This window comes from Montipora capricornis, chromosome 13, assembly GCF_036669925.1.
Source record: "Montipora capricornis isolate CH-2021 chromosome 13, ASM3666992v2, whole genome shotgun sequence".
NCBI classification, from domain to species: domain Eukaryota; kingdom Metazoa; phylum Cnidaria; class Anthozoa; order Scleractinia; family Acroporidae; genus Montipora; species Montipora capricornis.
In genome coordinates, this window is record NC_090895.1 from 6,313,551 (window position 1) to 6,319,997 (window position 6,447).

A 6,447-nucleotide genomic window follows, 5' to 3' on the forward strand; every position below is an offset into this window, starting at 1 on the left:
TGAACTTTGATTATTGAACTTTGCTTACCCCTCAAAGCGAGACAAGCAGGCTCTTGGGCTTTTCAAAAATCTGATTAAAGACATATTTTAGTATAAAGCACGGCATTCATGGAAAGCAGCTTTAGAATTAATATAGTTTAATTGTATTTTATTGTAATCATTTTAAAATTTTACCTTTTGTAATTTAGATTTTAGCATTGTTTGTAATCTTAGCTGATGATTTTACCGTGCATAAACAATGAAATATCATATCATTAGTTTCGCCTTTAAGTGACATTGATCGTGATTGAGTGAAAATTTAGTGACACTCAATTTTCAGGGGAGAGTGACCGGAACTATCGTGACTGCCTAGCGTTACAACCGGATGTGACATTTAGTATTCAGATGATTGACAAGTGAAATAGGAGACAGAAGTATTGTGAAATAGGAAGGTTTTTGAGGAGACACAACGCAAACAACACGAGGATCGTGAGACCAGCTATTTTGTACCTTTTGTTTCATTTTCGTTATTAAACCGGGAATTGTCTGTACATCGTGAGTGCTTTTGTGTGCCGTACAACTTCGGGACAATAAAGCTTCCCAGCCTTGAAATTTTGAACCACATGCTCGAAATAGAGTTGGGAATTGTTCTGGAGAAAAAATAGGGCTGATTTTGAATCGTGAAGCAAACAGATTAAGCCAAGACGCAAGGCTTTCCTTTACGAGTGCTCCAGATTTTTTAAATTTCCTTGGCAAAATATATTTTGATTCCCTTATAGATTGTTTTCACTGTCACGCAATAAAAAAATAAATCGAAAACCATCCAGTGGAAAAAGTCAAGAATTCGAGATGTTGTAGAAGATAAATGAAGAAGACACTTCTCAAGTTTTAGGCCTGTGCGTTTGCCCAAACTTCAGATATTCGTCGAAATGTTTCGCAGAAATTTACAGAGCCAAGTATGAAAACGCCATGTTGGTGTACATCTGTGGTGCACCAATATGGCGGCCGGGAAATATTGTCAACATCTGTTTCTTACTTTGGCTATCTAGGCGAGTGATCATCAGTACTGAACAAACAGCTATTTACCTAAGCACTTTTCCTAATGCTTTAAATTCTAAAAAGGCTCAAAACCATGAGATAAATATATATTTCTCAATAAACTCGATCGTCGCCTCGTGTCACGCACCGCCATAACTCAGAAATTCAAAATGCTCTGGTTTGCAAACGAAGCACGCTATTGAGCTTTAAAATTGCAAATGGCTACAAATTTACCGCCTCTTATGCCTGCTGAGGATAAAAACTTTCGTGGCTCTTTAGTTTTGGATTTTAGAAAATGATGACGTCACGTGAAAACGATCCATTCGAGACTTTTGTCATAGGCCGTGATACTGGAATTCCCGCTTGCTGCAGTAAGCCCAACAACCAAAGAAAAGATTTGTGCAAAGAAATTGTCAAGTGGCAAGGCCCAACACAGCAGGTTTTGTGTGATACGGTTTTGTCTACAAAGTGGCTCCAAATCTTGTTATGATATCATCTCACTCTTCCCCATTGTGTCTTTGACTTGGCAAACTTTAACGTCTGAAAATTAAACCACTGAGAAAGCATTAAATTTGAAGCTTTTTTCAATTTGTATATTCTCATATTTCCCTAAGCTGCGAGAGTTTCAAGTTGATGAAATGACGCGCACAAGAAATTCTAACTCGGAGAACGAGACTCAAGTCGGCAGCTCATGCTGCTCATGATTTTAAAAAATCAGCTCATGATTTTAAAAAATCTCAATCAGTGTGGATACATCATAAACTAATTTTGCAGGGAAAAACATAATTGGTTCATAATTAAATTATTTATTTATTTGCACAAAATTTGCTCATCTGAGGCGAAGTACTATTTACACTTACATAAAACTGCTTACCACAGGAATTTTAAAAGCCGAAAGTATTACCGAGAACATCACATGCACAGTGCCACCAATAGAAATAAATGACATACAGTCAACTGTACTGAAAAAAGGAAAGACTTTGATTTCTATTTCAAATAAAATAATTATTCATTTATTTGGGTATTAAAGGTTACAAAGTGCCCCTCTCTCGCCCCACCCCCCAAAAAAATCCCCTAAACAATTAGCTGTGAATGTGTTCAAGTTGTTAACTAACTTTGAAAAAGAGCTACAATAATAACCATTATGCACTTTACCTCTTTCCATTTAAAAGATTTACAAGGGTTGTACTTGAATAATTTATATACTGTTATTATTACAACATTAAAGGAAGCGTATTCAAACTTTGTCATTTTATTTACAAGAATTTTCAAGAAAGTATAAATTGATATTTGAAAGTTATTTTACTAGTAAATATTGCTTGAAATGCTTTATTAGAATCATTTCAAAATGGCATAAACAGGTAAAACATTTGTGAATGTAATCCATAATGTGAATATATTTAAGTCAACAAAAATCTCATAGAGAGAATAATATTATATTCTTACCTTTAAATCATACTCAATCTACAGAACAGGATATCCCATTCAGTTGCAATATTTAGACTTTTAAACAAGCAATACTGGAGTACATACCAGCAAGTAAGGAAATCAGTACTGCGCAAAATAGTGTTCAAAAATTGCTTTTTCAAAATGGGATTTTAGATGTGCTGTTTCGATTTTAAAGAGGAAGGTCATTCCAAAAGTATTTTCCAATAATGGATAGGCAGAATTTTCTAATACATATATTGGTTATAGTATAAAGAAATAAATGATGTAAAGATGCATCCTGAGTTGAATGCTTACATTGCTCCGAAACCAGTAATATGGAAAAAAAAATTACATGGCTTATCACCACAAAGACAGCATAAATAAATGTGTACATTTTAGCAATATCGTGAAAGTTCAATCGACCTGTAGGGAAACATCATTGATGATTCCAATAACTTTATTTTGCAATTTTAAAAGCTGTGACAACGGGTTTTCATAATTAACACCCTGAAATATGCAGCCATACAGTAACTGGCTAAATAACTGTATAATAGATACTGATTAAACAATGTTTACTGACATTGCTTAACCGTAATGATGATGTTAATAAATTTATTAACTTTGTTAAAAAAAAAAAATGAATATGATCATGCCAGGAAAGGTGATGGCCAATATAGAAATCATACCCAAGTATCTAAAGATTGAAACTTGCTCAAGGCATTGACCAGCAAAAGTTAATGAAGGAAGTAAGTTCAAATTTACTTTCTGATGAGGATTGAAGATAAGATATTTAGTTTTCGTTGAATTTAAAGTTAATAAATCTTGGTAGTTCAGAGCTAATGTGAGCTCGAAGTTCATCTACATATAGATAATAGGGAAGATATCTGTTGACAAGCATTGATTTGCAAACCACAGGAACAAAAGACCCTTTGTTTCAACAGCCAGTGAGCCTCTGGTTGGCACATTAATGACAATAGGTAAACAATATCTTCCCTACAGTGTTTGAGTGGGCCATGTTGCAGAGGTTTCGCCTCCAAATAATATATAATTTAAACAAATTGCTATATACAGGGTGTAAAGTGGGTAAAATGGTCAGAAAATGAAAAAATCGGGTTTTTTATTACCTAAAAGTAAGAACAAAATTGCAGCATTTGCACGAGAATAGGTAAAGTAATGTAAATGCCTAATTGAAGTTATCATTGAGAGGTTCAAAACTATTGCTTTTAAATCAACATGAAGCACAAGCTTGCTACATTTATCTCAAGCCATTAAAAGGCTCAGAAAAATAGGAAATAACAATAGCTTGCTCATTCATTAATTACCTAAAGATTACTACAGTACCCTTATTATCTACCCTCCGATTTCACTCCATGGCGACTTAGTAAATCCTCCATTCACGTTGCTAATTTTAACTAGTAGTTAAAATATGGGAACTGATAAAGAAGAAGAAGGCGTCAATAACGCTGACATTTCTTGTAAGGTTTCTGTGGACAAGAAGGAAGGTAAAATACATTAATTTTTTAAAGAACATTTAATGGGCTGCGCCAGCTTATATTGCCTTGAGATTACATACAAAACGAAAGGAACAGCGAATCTTACCTTAGAAGACTTGACAGCACGGCCTCGGCTGAACAACAACCTCAATCGATCTATGACAACATTCAGGAGCATTTTTTAACTCGGGAATCTGCCCAAATCAACTGCATGAAGCCACGGACGAGAAATCGATCGTGCGAGAGTGAAAGGATTAACAGAGAACAGCTTCTACCACTGAAATACCGCTATTCCGAAGAAGAAAACGTGTTTTCGTCGCTGCTGCCATAAAAATTCCCTGCAGCAAGTAATCGAACTTTGGCCGCCATCTTGTTTGTTACTTCGCGCGCGCGCGCGCGTGTGAAAAAATCTGGTTACAAGCAAAACCATCAACGAATCAGACAACCTCGTTCCCAGGGTCTTCTCGGCTTTCAATATGGCGGCGGGTCTTGAGAAGACCCTGGCACACAGCAGATCACGTGATCAAGATTTGTCCATCGAGGGTGGACAAATATGCAAATTTTTTCAAAATGGCGGCAAAGAATAAGGTGAATCTGGGTACGACAACTGCCAACAAACAAAATGGAGTACGAAGGGGAAACCGAAAGCCGTAAACTTTGCTGTAAGAAACCAAAAATACGGATGGATGAATGCACGAGCAACGAGAATGCGGTAGATGACAGAGAAATCCAACCTCGTTCCCAGGGTCTTCTCGACTTTCAATATGGCGGCGGGTCTTGAAAAGACCCTGGCACACAGTGAACTAAAAAGATCGCTGATTGGTACTTTTCTCACATGAACTCTAATTGGTTTAATGTCGAAAGAAAGATGGCGGCTAGTGAGGAGAGGCAGAAGAAGAACAGAATTCGTGTTTAAATCATTTTCAAAATTGTAGCTGTTCCGTAAGAAGCAGCTGCAAATTAACAAGCATAACAGTCAAAAATAATTCACCGTTTTTTCACGTTGTACGATGATCTACATCAGGCCTCGATTCCAATTAAAACTACGTTGGCTTTTCACGACCTCTGGCATGCATATCGATCGCTCTATAATATAGAAGGATATAATGGTTTTTGAAAGACACAACGGTAATTAATTGATTTTATTTCGTAGCTACCTTTACGTATTGGCTCATTTTGGCGTCTCACAATTGTAATTCCTTGACACGAGTATTGTTACTGTTGTTGAGTGTTTGCACTATGTCAGGTTGTTACAAATTATAAAATTGTGCAACAGGGTTCATAGATTATTGATGTGGTTGATTTAGCAGTTGTATGTGGTTCTGTTGACTCGTGTGACAGCTGCAACGAAGGCGGGTCTGTTAAATACAGGTCAAGACTAGAGGTCGCTGCTCCAATAATCAACAACTAAGCCAAAAGTTTCCCCGAGACCTGAAACAACATTTTTGTTGAGTGATTAGCGCTAGCAGACACTTTTGGTGTTGTTTATTTGTCTGCAGCACGGTGACATGTACACTCACCTGTGGAATGTGACCTGTGTTTTATTTCAATAGACCTGCAGCTGCAGTAATCCATATTCTTTCCCATCCCTTCCACACTCTTCAGCTAGTGGTGCACAGAGAGATCTAGCTCGGTCGGTTTTCATCGTTGCCTTTTACTTTCATTAATAAAAAATATTAATCTCCTCACCCCAAACAAAGTGCATGTCATCTTGTAATTTTCCAAGAGGGTTATTTAAGATTGTGAAGTCTTAACAATAATTATTATTCTTGAAAATAATTTTAAGGCTTATCCTTATAGTCTTATTGACCTGTCATTTGCTAACGACTTCAATTTTTGCTTCTTCTGATTTAAAAATATAAATATGTATATTAAACAGTATTCTTTAATTTTGTACACATTACTTTTTTAGCATCACACTCCCGTGAGTTTTCTTGTACTCCAATAATTTAAGTTGAATTATTCGTTTTCAAAACATGCTTCGAAAATATTCTCTAGCATTGCTCAAGTTGTGGCATTTTAATTACTGTCTGAAGATGTGGTACATCGAGTGATGTGGGGGAAGATTGCGGACTGGACAGAGGGATTGGGAAATAAAATTGAAGGTGACAAAGCACAGGAAATTTGCAACCTCACCAGCAACAAGAAACTATTTCACAAAAATAGATAGTGTTTTGTTTCTGGAATGGTAAGGGCAGGAGAAAAGATAAAATACTGTAGTGTGGGTCATTTGGTCGGTCATATATATTTCGCTTTGTCTATTGAAACTCTCAACAAAGAAGGACAAAAATGTGGATGCAAACTATCTGTACGGTTAGAAGCCTGTCAAGGAATATTAACCATTAAAGAGAAGAACAGAATGATACTTGTCTACAAATACCTAATTTTCCTTCAAATGCCACAGCATAAAATTTCAAATTCCATTTTCTGTGAATCTTCCATTACTTGTGGTACATGTGAACCTAGGAAGTTACCAGTACTAGCTTTAAAATAATAACTGGTTCCTGGA